This window comes from Mastigoproctus giganteus, chromosome 9, assembly GCF_048544385.1.
Source record: "Mastigoproctus giganteus isolate SK-2022 chromosome 9, ASM4854438v1, whole genome shotgun sequence".
Taxonomy (NCBI): Eukaryota; Metazoa; Arthropoda; class Arachnida; order Uropygi; family Thelyphonidae; genus Mastigoproctus; species Mastigoproctus giganteus.
In genome coordinates this window covers 144,603,938-144,617,239 of record NC_143583.1, presented here as the reverse complement: position 1 = coordinate 144,617,239, position 13,302 = coordinate 144,603,938, and the positions used below count along the sequence as shown (strand labels likewise).

The window sequence follows — 13,302 nt, the reverse complement described above, 5'->3', positions numbered from 1 at the left end:
GAGGTGTACCTAATGCAATGGCAGCACAGTGTATATGAATAAATGTTCATTTTCTGAATCATCTAATCTCCTGCTGGTTGATTGTGAGGACCTGGAAATCTAAAAATTAACTTTTTCAAAAGTAGTTTCCTTGTTTGTCTGGACTGTTGAAGTGAACCTGGATAGGTACCTCATTGCTACAGCCAGTAAAGTGGAAATCATACCTCTTATAGCTTTTCATGATAAAAAATGTACATATATGGTTATGTAATTAGTATAAAAATTTTAAGAATTGGGACACTTTTGAGTCTGCAGTTAACTATCAGTAACTCAACTTCCACAGATTCTGTGATATCAAACTTTTGACCGGCTGTATATAAGGGAAACATTTAATTTTCTGGGTTTTTCTGCCTCCCTCTGGCAATTAGTTCCGGAGTTATGGATTTTCAAATATTAACATATTTGAGAGTAATTGTTTTGGGAAAATTTGTTTTTCCTACAATAACTTCACCAAGTTGTAATTGCTATCTGGCAGAAAAATTTAATAGATTATGTACAATACAGTTCCTCTTTCTATTGTAGATGACTATTTCAAGTTCATTTTCAAGGCCTTGTATGGCAAGTGTGCTCTGGAATATCATGGATCAGGAAAAAGGTTATAACATTTAACTGCCACTGAGAATGAAAATTTCAATCCTAAAAATTTCAATCTTGAATTTTATTTTGCATTTTGTGCTCCAGACGATCTATGGACTTTGAAAATGTGGTTGGTGCATGACAAATAGAATCTTAAGTGTTTTCTACACAAAGTGTGACATTGACTATTGGAAAACTTCAATGGTCAAGTTCCAGTAGTTAACAACTGGAAGAAACCAACGATCAGACAGAACGAGTATACCTTGAGTGAACAATTATTTGACGATAATGAAGATTGCAAAGACTTCCAGAAAATGAATGCCGGACTAATTACTATGGGAAGTGGTCTCATTGTGACTGCTGCTCGCAGTGACAGGATTTATTCATAGGGCAAGACAAAATTTCAACAGTTAAAAACTGACAAACTGTCATGATGAGTTTAAGGCAAAAGCACCTTTTGTTGTCGGTTCTTACGTACTTATTAATTTTTTTTTATCACAAATATGCTGAGAATATTTTGGTTTTTAACTAAACTTAACTATAATTAAGATAACCGTCTTAACTATACTGTTTTCTGAGAAATAATGAGCTTTTGTACAGTAACTTTGCCACTAGTTAGTTTTTTATTTATTTTTTATCATTATTTTTTATTATTATTTGTTTATTTTATTTCGGTTTTTTTGTTATTATTATTATTTTTTTTTTTGCTGGCTCCCAGGTATGGTTGTTGTTGTTGTTGTTATTTGGTTTTTAGGAGCATTAGCAACTAAGGCCATATTGCTCCGGGAATATGCGGTGGTCATTTCCTGACCTTACCGCATCCTCCGTATTTGGTGGTGACGGGCTCGAACCCCGGTCTAATCAAGAAGCGTGTGCTACGCACTGCTGCTCCTTCCCACCTGGCTACGGAGGCGCCTCCCAGGTATGGACAACTGGGTGCAGGATTGCTGGCACTCGCCGCTATTGCACTACATCTGGCGGGTAGAGTGTAGAGTGTGTTTAGTGTCAAACGGCACCGGGAGTTTCCCCCATCTGCGCGTAGTATACATTGTCGTTGTGAAACAGAACACTGTCAATGCCAGAGGTTTAAAAGTCTATGGATTATGTATATGTGTAGTGTCATGTACCGTTGTTCCTCTGGTCATTTAGCCGCTGGTCCCCCAATGGGACCCAACGTTGTCCACACTCTGCCCCGTGGAGGCAGACCAAATACCCAGCAGTTCAGATATTATTTACTCTGGCAGGTCCTGCCACCTAGTTTCCTGAGATTTCAGTGGCTAAGACCATAAAAAAAAATAAATAAATAAAATAATAATAAAAAATAAAATTTAAAAACTCTGCACTCTGCCCCGTGGAGGCAGACCAGGTACCCAGTAGTTCAGATATTATTTACTCTGGCAGGTTCTGCCACCTAGTTTCCTGAGATTTCAGTGGCTAGGACCATAAAAAAAAAATAATAAAAATAAAAAAATAAAATAATAATAATAATAATAAAAAATAAAATTTAAAAAATAAAATGAAATAAAAATTATTAAATAAAATAAAAAATATTAATAAAATAAAAAAATATTACATAAAATAAAAATAATAAAATAAAAATAAATAAAATAAAATAAAAAGGGGGAAAACGCTAGAATTGGTATCCAAAAGTTGTGCGAGGTTCAATTTTGCATGATTGAATTTTGATGTTTAGGGCATACTCTGGTGTATAGGTAGAGTGGGGGAGGGAGACTGAAGACGGGGGGGAGACAGAAGAATGGGGACGATAGAGAAGACGACCCCAGTGGTCAGTGGGGCCTGCCCAGGCCCCACCAGAGGAAAGGACGTGTGGCAGGAAGGGGATGAGATGGAGAACCATCCTCCCCCCCCCCCGCCCGCCCGCCGGGGAAGAGGGTATAAAGTAAATCGAGACAGGGAGCTCGATTTAGATCGCCAATAAGGCGCTTTGCAGCAGGACTGCATTGTCAAGTCCAGTGGTATCCGTCTAGCCTCCACAGAGGTCTGATCAGGTAGTTGTTGTTCATGAGATTCAGGTCCTGTCCATTCTGTCTTGATTATAGTCTTTACAAGTGGTAGTCAAGTCTAGTGTTTGTCGCGTTTTCATCACTCTTGACCGGGAAGTGGAGTTTACTGGCCGGATCTGCTGGTCATTCAGTAGTCGTGTTTCAGTTTGTCACATTTCACGATGACTTGTGGGGGAAGTGGAGATCTCTCCAGGCTTCTTTGCGGTCTGTGGTCAGTCGCCTCCGAATTTGAATCACATCCGGGGATGGGTGTGTCTTAATCTGATTTGTTCTGATTTTCACGATCATCCTATCCTATTGTAGTCAAGTGCCTCTGTTCAGGCAACGTCATTGCTGCTTAGGTTTGTTGCACTGTAGTTTTCATGGTAGCGGGTTGCTGTCTAGTCAAGTTGGTTTGGTGGTTGTGGCAGGGTCGGCCTTCTTGGGAAGAGACTTTTGGCATATTTTGAGAATGCTGTGTAGGCGATATCACTCTCTAGGATGTGGTTCTCTCTGTCTTTCGGGATAAACTTTAGCTCAGTGATGAATAGACCTCGGAGGTCCTCATAGAGTCGGCAGTCATACATCAGGTGGTCCCAGGTCTCCTGTGATCCACATACACAGAATGGATTGTTGACTATTCCCAGTGTTGTTAGCTTGCTGTGTGTCGTACCGTGTCCTGTTAATAAGTAAGTGCAATAGAGTCCCAGGAAGAACCACGAAGGCGATTTTGGATACGTTGTTTGTAGGTCTGGAATGAACTTGCGAGTTACCCCCCCCCTTTTGTGGACTCCATCCAACGTTGTTGCCATGCGGATTGGAGGTAATTTTGTAGTCGTTTCTTTTCTGCAGATCGATTCCCAGCGGGGTCCATGATGTCGTACTCTTTCCTCGTCCAAGCTGGTACAGCATGCCTGTGCATATCACCTCAAGGTCAAGAGGAAAGGCCCCCCCATGATCACCTGCAGGTCGTGGGTGGAGACGTGGAGACGGTGTTACTGGTACGCGTCATGGTAAGAAGAACTGGTCGGTGAATAATATTGAGTTTCCTGCTATTTGCCGCTTTTGTAGCCTTGTTAAATGACACACCTGAGGCGTATGTAGCTGCTAGAATGAAGACTGTTTTGTTGAGGAGGGCGGGAGTGCGCCTCTTTAGGCCACAGTCCCGGCGGACGATCCTTGCCACTATTGCTGCGTATTTCTTCATCTTTGTTTGGATATAGTTCAGATGTGGTAGGAAAGATAGTTTACTGTGGAGAATGATTCCCAGGTGCTTTAGTTCCATGATCAGTTTTATGGTTTTAATTTGTGCAGGCCTTCTGGGCGTTGGGAATCCTTTGAGGAGAATGGATTGAGTCTTGGTTGGAGATATTTGCAAGTGGTGCTTTCTGGTCCATTCCTGAAGGACCGATAGGGCTCCATTTGCTGTTGTTTCCATTTGAGCCCTTGAGTCAGCTTCCGAGATCAGGATTAGGTCGTCTGCAAAAGCCAGTGCCCGGACGTCCCCAAGGTCCATGGAGAGGAATTCGTCCAATACATAGTTCCAAAGAAGCGGTCAAAGCACAGAGCCTTGTGGGCATCCTCTGTAGATCTGTCTTTCAAATCTAGAGTAAGGTGCATGGATCACCACTCTTCTCTCAGTGAGATAACTCTGCAGGCAGTTGTACAGGTTCATGGGAAGGTTTGAGCACCTCAGTCGCGTAAGGACGCTCGGTCACCAGAGGGTATTGAACGCCCCCGAAAAATCGACTGAGATGACGAGGAGGTATTTTCTTTGGCAGTTTTCAGGTGTGGTGATGATTCTTTCAAGTGCGTCATTGGTGGATCGGTCTCTCCTAAGTCCAAATTGGTTCTTTACAGGAAGCTGTGCTGAGTTGTAGTAGGTTTCTATCCTTTGACGAGCTGCTCAAGGACTTGAGGAGCTGCTCAAGGACTTTGCTTTGTACAGAGAGAAGAGCGATTGGGCGGTATGAATCAAGCATGTGTTGTGGCTTAGTTGGGCTTTTCAGAATCAGTTTAATGTTGGTAGTTTTCCACTCTGTGGGAAAGTGGCCGCTTTGGAGATAGTGGTTTCATAGACCAGGAGAAGATTTGGGGCAAGCTCTACCACCTTTTTGGCTATTTCAGGTTCTATCATATCCATTCCTGGATATTTCTTGTTTTTTAGTTTGCCGACTGCTGATATTAGGTCCAGCTGTGTGAAGGATATCTCTGTGAGGATGGTGCGATATGTATCTTTTTCCCTGCAGATTTGCTTTTGCTCAGGGGAGGTTTGGCTGTCCAGGGTTTTGAATATGGTGTTTAGGATGTTGTTAACCGGTTCATTCCAATTTTTCGTCATGCTTCCTTGGGGTCCCCTGGTAAAGTGTGTCACCTTACCTCTGGGCAGTTTGTTCATTGTGATTTTATAGACTATGCCCCAGGGGTCTGGGTTTTCCACCGTGGAGCCCAGATGCTCCCAGGACTGCTTTCTTCGCTGCCTAATCATTGCAGTGTAGGCGTTACTGGTTTCCCCGTATTGTTGCCTGAGGGCCTCCACCTCTGGCGGAGTCCGGAACGCCTGGCTCTTTGGAATGCTCGCCTCTTTTGGTTGAGTTCCCTAGACCACCAGGGAACGGCGCCTGGTCGTGGGGATTTTCTATTAATGGCCTGGTTTGCTGTGTCTACAATTGCGTTGGTGACTGCATGCTGGTGGAGGTCAGGGATTTGGGTCTGGTAGTGCTTAGTCGACAGTCTCTGTGCGTTTGTAATGATCGCTTTCTCAAACACATTCCTCTCTGCCTTTTCCACAGCGTATCACTGGAGCTTATAGCTGGTGATGGGCTCTTGATGTTCAGTGCATGTTGAAAGTGATGGTATTGTGGTTGGATGTTGTCCCACCCTCTGCACCTTCCAGTTCGTTATATAGCAGGCGAGAGATCTTGTTGAAAGGGTGCAGAGTTGCCTCCCACAGTGTAGAGGCAAAAGTTGGAAGGTTGTTTGCATAGTTTAGTACAACAATGCCACTGTTTGCAAAGAATTCCTCCATTTTTGCCCGTTCCTGGATCCTCTGTGCCCTGGGGCGGCACTGTGCCAGAGGGGGAGCGACAGTTTACATCAGCGGAGATTACAATTCTGGAGCCTGGGAGCTCTGCCAGAACTTGATTCAGGTACAGTTTTGCTGGGAGAATGTCCTCGCCCGGTCGACAGTAGAGATATATGACATAGAAATCTCCAAGGGCAGAGATGATGTGCGCGCATTTTTTTCCATTTTCCATTTATTTACACACAAAATTTTATGTACATTCTCATGATATTAATAATTTATATACAAGATTATATACAGTTTTATAGACATTATCATATATACATACAGGGTGATTCACTACCAGTGCGGCAAACTTGCAGGAGGTGTAGGGGGCACAAAGACGAATCGGAATCACATAGCATTGCAGGGTCCGAAATGCCTTCGTCATGCGGTAAAGGACGTTGAACGGGAGGGCGCGTGAACAGGGAAGTCACGTGAACAGCGATCCCACTGGAAGTCATCATTTGCGAACCGTTTCTGTTCGAGAAACCAAGTAGCAAAACTCCTCCGGAGTGGATAATCCGCAGGCTCCAATGATTGGATGTGTTGCAGATGGTATGAACTCCTTTGGTTTGTTGACAGTATCCTCCATACAGTGGATTGGGAAATACCCAATCGTTGGCCTATCGCTCGAGTACTCGTACTCCCATTGCCTTCTGCCAGATGTAGGGCATTCTCCTCATTGTCTGGCGTCCTCGTCGTTCGCTCTCGATTTATGGTGCCTCTCGTGAAACAACAAGTCTCACGTAACGTTCTGTGCACACGTGCGAAAATCGTATGATGAGGAGCACGCCTGTGCGGGAAACGTTCCTGGTACAAGCGCAGAGCGGCGCACCCGTTACAGTCCGCAGCTTCATACGCGAGGTGCATATCGTCCAGTTCAACGTTTGAATACTCGTCCATCCTACTGCCTGGGGAACCGGTTCGCAAATGCTGACTTTCAGCGGGATCGCTGTTCACGCGACCTCCCGTTCAACGTCCTCTTCCGCATGACGAAGGCATTTCGGACCTTGCAATGCTGTGTGATTCCGATTCGTCTTTGTGCTCCCTACACCTCCTGCAAGTTTGTCGCACTGGTAGTGAATCAACCTGTATATATATCCATTCTATATAATGGTAATCAAGGTACTGTGTGTGTGTTTGCATGTGTGTTCTTATATCGGGATGGCTCCTAGGCCTTAGCCCATCTCCACCTTTGTACTCTGTTATGGTGCAGAAACTCTGCATAATGGGCCTGAAAAGTGTTAGTGCATGTGTGCAATATTAATGTGTGTTGTTTGTTTGTGTCAGGCAATTATGCCACCAGGGTGCAGCCAACGTATGGGCAGCTGCTGCCTGGTGCCCATCCCTAGCACCGGGCCTGGGTCAACAGTCCTCCTGTACCGGTGTTATTACCACCGAAAATCTTGCACCCGCCAGAGGGAGTGCAATACTGGCGAGTGCCTGCAATCCCGCTCCCAGGTTGCCCTTACCGGAGAGCAGCAAAAAAAAAAAAAAAAAAAAAAAAAAGAAAAGAAAAAACTAGTAGTTATATACATTATGGTCTGAGTATTTCGATCAAACACTCCTGCTCTTAGGAGATAGGTAATTTTTGTCCTGAGTCACCAAGACCAATCACCCCAAGGCTAGGAGGATGTTCTAGTAAAACAATTGTAACAATTATATTAAGATATATACATTATTTCCTAGCCTTAGTCTTTTTCACCACAGTTCAATTATTCTCAGTACATTTTCTTATTTTCAAATGAAGTCACAAGCTGAACTGTCCAGTTTGATTTCATTCAAGAAAGAAGTCCGTTCCAGTAGTCTTCCCCGGTTGTCAGCTGGTTGGAAGTCGCAGATCGGATGTTTCGATAGAACTCTAATGGGTGGATATACAGGAACCCTCGGGTGTTAACAGGATTCCCATAAGAATGTTGATTGGTTCTGGGACGTGATACCTGAAATTAAAAACTAAGGAACTAGATGGAAACATAGTTTACAAGCATAACGTCTTCTGAAACTTTTGGAGTTATACCTTGTGTGGTCTTAAGTGACATCTAGATCTGTGATCATAAAGATATGAACTAGATTTTCTTACCTATGGACTGTCATTGGAATTCCAAATCATACACAAGTTAGGACTCTCGGGAAAAAGAATAATTAGAAGTCTTCAGCAACCAGAAGAGAACCACCTGAAGAAGAGTTTTAAGACATGCTGGCACAGAACGGAGAAGACCTCTGCGACTTTAATAATTCATCTGTACATCCTACATCTAATTTCCTCGAGGGTGAAGGGATCTTATTTCTAGTCTTCTTTTAAAAACAGTCCCTGAAAATGTCTGTAAAGCATTAAAATTCCTACAGATTTCTACCAAGGGACTTACGTTATCTTCTGTTAGATCCGATACACTGCTAAACAACTCTAAACGTGCCTGAAGATACTGTGGGCAGTCAAATAAAACATGAGACCAAGTTTCCACACCCCCCCACAAGTGCAGTAAGGGTTTGGCTCAAGTCCACGTTCATGTAACTTGGCTCTGAGGGATCCATGTCCCGTTAATAAGTACGTTGTATTCATCGAAGGAACAAACCAAGGATTTATTTCCTTAGCGGCAGTAAAGTCCACTTTGGATATAAATTGCCTCGTAATTGTTCCGTGTTCGCTGGCATTCCACCGATCCTGCCACACAGATGTCAGATGTTCCCATAATCTTTTCTTTTCTTGTTTGACCTCGTTCACTGGATCAGATGTTATTCCCATTAGTTCCGAAGCCAAACCTTTCCTAAGCCGACCTGTCATCCGCTTGAATACGATATACAGATCCAGGGGAATGGTTCCTGCTAAGACTTGTAATGCGTTGTTTGATACAGTTCCAGGGAAATTTAAAACAGATAATAACATGGATCTTTGAAGAGAAATAAGTTTTATTTTCATTTTAACCGTTATGACTATGTGATACCAAATGAGACTATTGGCAGAAATATTGTTTTATAATATAAAAACAAGATCCTTTTACTAAGTCCCCATTCTTTCATTGATATTCTTATTATTGAAACAGTAAAATTCCTTATTTTATCTCTAAGTTTACATACATGTGGCAGAAAGCTTAATTTATCATCGATTAGGATGCCTAAATGGGATACATATGTTTTGGGATACATATGGGATTTGAGAGTTGTCTATCAAGATCGTAGGAGGTCGATTACAGTTAAAATAAGCTTTGAAAGTCATAAATTTGGTTTTTGTTGGTGATATTTTTAGTTTGTTAAGTTTGGTCCATACAAATAGATCATTTAATATAATTTGCAGTTTTTCCTCGAGTATCTTCCTCGAAAGGCCCTCTACAGCAATTACTAAGTCGTCGGCGTAAGCGATTTTCATAGCCTCCTCGTGGTATTTTGTCATCCACTGATCTAAGACTGCGTTCCAGAGGAGAGGCCCCAGTACCGACCCCTGAGGGCATCCTCTGGAAACGGTAGCTGAATACACTAGGTGTTTTGCACAAATTCTGATGGATCTGTCTTGGAAGTAGGACCTGATGATTCTATAAGTATATTTGTCACATCTTCCCAAACCGGTGAATTATCACCACTTTGCTTATTGGAGGCTTGAAGTGGTGAAACCCATGTTTAGTCTCTAGAACAAAGTTTCCGGCATCTCCCTCCCCCCATACTTCTCCTTCAACCCATGCACGGTACTAAGTACTATAGGTTTAGATACCTTTCGTGTTTGGGGTTTTCATAAAAAAAAAGCGCAGTGACACAAGGGCACTCTTCCACCATACCGTGTCAAAAGCCCCCTCAAAGTCAATAAACACTGCGTTCACAATAAGTACACGAACCTCAGACAGGAGATCAAAAAGATGTGGCATATGCAACAATAACGACCATCCCGATCATCGTGTCAACTACAGGTATGGTGCCAAAGACCCTACATAACAGTCTAGGAGCAATAGGTCTCCCAGCAAACACCTACAAGGAATTCCAGAAAGTCGCAATCCTGAACACCAGTAGGATAGTCAGAGAGTTCCTCGACCAACAGTAACACCAGACATAACAACAACCACCCTGTGTATTTGGTAGTAATACCCGTCATGAGGTGGAACCCCCAATCAGGAAGAAATAATATAAGAGCAATAATAATATTAGTATATTTTGATGGTAACCTTTAGTACACGGTATTCAGTTATATCGGTTGTACCGAGCAGTGACAAGAGTATAGATTATTTTCAAGCACAGCTCCCCATGCACGCGTCTAAGTTTATTGCTTTTTGTTCAGATTAACTTGGAAGTATATATCCTCTGTTAGCTAGGCTGCTAATGACCACAAATGAAAGTCTAGCAAAAGAAAAGGTTAGGTTACGTTATTAGCCTATTCGGGAAGATTTAAATGGGAAAAACGAAGCACACGATTAATTTTTTCTCCCGCCTGAATCCTTCCCGAATAGTCTTACTTCTTCTTCTGGCGTTATAACCCAGGATGGGTCTTAGCCTCCTCACAATGTACCATAAGCATTTGTATCACTTTACCAATAAGGCCTCCCAGAAGTCAAACTTCTCCAACTTCTTATTCTAATGGTGTTTAAGTTCTTTTGTATGTCACCATTACATCTTTTTCGTGGTCATCCTCTCGCTTCCTCTCTGTTGGTTTCCATTTCGTTAGCCGACCGGGCTAGCCGAGTGGGTAAAGTACCTGCCGGGCAACCCAAAGGTCGTGGGTTCGATTCCCGCCTCGGGCTTGGATCAAAGTACTGCAAAAACCTTGGGAGGTGCAATATGGCCACAGAAGCCGATGCGCCAACAACTACCAAATCAAAAAAAAAAAAAAAATCAAAATCAAAAACCATTTCGTTATAATCGTAGTTGTTCTACTATTATCCATTCTCATAACATGTTCCAACCAGGCAAGTCTCTGGCTGTTCACAAATCTAACAATGCTTGCACCCTGAATAAGATGGTCAAGTTCGTCGTTCATTCTGATCCTCCAGGATCTATCAACATCTTGTACGGGCGAAAAAACGTTTCGTAAAATTCTAGTCTTGAACCCTCTCAAAAACTTCTCATATTTCTTCGTCAATGTCCAAGGTTCACAATCATATGTCACAACTGGTCTAATGAGGCTATTGCATATTCTTAATTTTATAAGTCTGTTCAATAATCTGGAGTTCAATAGTTTTATACGTGCATAAAAACATTTGTTTGCACTCAGGATCCGGGACGTAATTTCATTAATAATAGATTTGGACAGATCTATTTGCGAACCTTTAGGTAAAATTCTGAACATGCTCAACCGAGAAGCCTCTAGTTCCTAAATTTTCAAGGTTATTTGCTGTTCTCCGGACTTCCATATATTTTGATTTCACTTCGTTTATTCTGAGTCTTCTTTTTGCTTCACTGTCCAGACTGGTTAATGTTTTCTGCAGTGCTTCTTTAGTCCTACTGATAATAGCAACATCATTAACATATGCCCAGGCCTGCACTGTCTTTGTACTTATATGTACAATCACTTCTAATTTGCTGACAGACGTCCCCAAAATCAAGTTAAATAACAAGCAGAGAGTGCATCGCCTTGTCTATTACCAGTGTTAATGTCAAAGAGAGTTGTCATCCCGTTTTCAGTTCTCATCAGTGCTTTAGACTAGCCAGCTAGGGTTGCTTTTATGAGCACAACATTAGTAGGTATGCCCAAGAGAAGGAGATCAAATAATCTTTTCTTTTCTGTTTAGGCAATCAAAAGCTTGTTTGAAATCTACATATAGGCTATATAAGTTTATATTGTACTCAAATTCTTTTTTCGCTATCTGCCTTAAAATGAAAATCTGGTCAGTTGTTGAGCGATTTGACCTGTAACCACACTGATATTCTCTAATGATTTTCTCTGAATATGCTGCCAATCTGAATACTGTATACAAGTCTGGAGGCCTCATTTTAGGAAGGCTGTAGGGCTGCTGGTGCGAGTGCAGAAAAGGGCAACAAGAGTAGTGAATGGAACAAAGGGTTGCGCTTACGAAGAAAGGCTTAAGTTTTGAAAATTACAGTGTCTGGTGACTAGGCACCTGCGAGGTGATCTGATTGAGGTGTATAAAGCCTTGAATGATTTGAGCATGCTCAATGCTGATGAGATTCTTCCTCTTGCTCAGGATAATCGCCTGAGAGGGAATAAATTCAAATTTGGAAAGACAGTTGTGGGATAGATGTGCGGAAGTTTGCCTTTAGCCAGCGTGTGGATGATTGCTGGAACAAACTTCCACCTGTCGTTGTAGAAGTTGATAGCTTAAACGGATTCAAGGCAGAACTAGACAAACAATTGGAGCTAGTGGATGGGTGAAATTAGAAAGTTTTTTTTTTTTTTTTGGCTGATGCTATGTAAACTTGCTTTCTTGCATCATGTGCCCTTACTAATTTTAATCTGTTATAATAACTCCGGACAACACCTTGTAAGTTACACTGAGTAATATGCCCAAGAGAAGTACCTCTATAGTTAGAACAAAGCAGTTTATCACTTTTCTTGTGAATCGGTTGTATGATTCCAAGTGTCCATTCATCCGCGGATTTTTCCTCAGACCATTGGTTAGGTTTGTGTTGCTACTACCTTACAACTAACCTAACTTTTATTATTTTTTAGTAGACTTTAATTTCGAATCGCGTTTTATTATCGTTAACGTTTAGCATACGTCATCTGTTTAGGTCAGTTTGTAAATTTAGAAAAAAAAAAAAAAAAAAAGAATTTGATTAAATTACGGCTATTCGGAAGAGATTGAAGCGGGGGGAAAAAAACACGATTTGAAATGAAAGTGCACTGAAAGAAAAAAAAAAGGCTAGTTTGTTAAAAAAAAAAAAAAACTGGATTCGAAATGAAAGTTTAGTAAAATAAATGTTGGAGTAGTGGTACTAGGGTTTTAGAGCATCAGCGACTAAGGCCTAAGGGCATATTGCTCGTGTATATTGTCTGTAAATTGCGTTTTTTGATTTTATTTTCTGTTTGCTGGAGGAAAAACCAGAGATTCCGGGAGAAGAAACCATGCGACATTCGCTGACTGAGACCGACTACCTCAGCCACGTTGTGAGAAAGGCCCAATAATATTCTTCCCGTTATCGACGAGACTCTAACTTAGGTCTTTTCCACCCAGTGTGGGGAGGACGGCGATCCTACTGACTATGCCAATCGCGAGGGCTAGTAAAATAAAAAGCTGAGGTTAGTTTGTATGACTATTCGGGAGGTATTCAAGGTGAAAAAAACACATTATTAGTGTTTTTTTTTTTTTTTATTGACTCCCTCCGGAATAGTCGTATGAAGTAACATAACCTTTTTTTTTTTTTTTTTAATAGACTTTCATTTGTGGTAATTATCAAACACCGATTTCCAGGTTAATCTAAGCGAAAAGGGAATAAACAGTCATTCACTGTCAATGCACAGAGTACTACGGTAGAGGAAGTTTGCTTGCAAATCACTTCATTCACGGCTTGGCCCAATTGGTGTAACTGTATACCGTATAATAAAGATTAACCTATTTTGCTGTACGTTAAAATAATAAATGAAATATAGTAATAAAGAATTCATTTATTCCTATCTGTTTTAGCATTGTACTTAATTAATGAATAATTCAGGCTTACGTATCCGTTCTAAACTCTGTT

At 41.6% G+C, this 13,302-nt stretch overlaps 1 protein-coding gene across 3 annotated transcripts in view; it reads left to right on the top strand.

Moving 5' to 3' along the window:
* The first annotated feature begins 13,078 nt into the window (after positions 1–13,078).
* Positions 13,079–13,302, top strand: part of Spt-I (serine palmitoyltransferase subunit I) — a 275,614-nt gene continuing 275,390 nt past the window's right edge. For all 3 annotated transcript variants that reach the window (XM_090381900.1, XM_090381899.1, XM_090381903.1), the window contains exon 1: positions 13,079–13,185. The gene's annotated coding sequence lies outside the window, so the exon portion shown is untranslated. The remainder of the gene's footprint in view (positions 13,186–13,302) is intronic.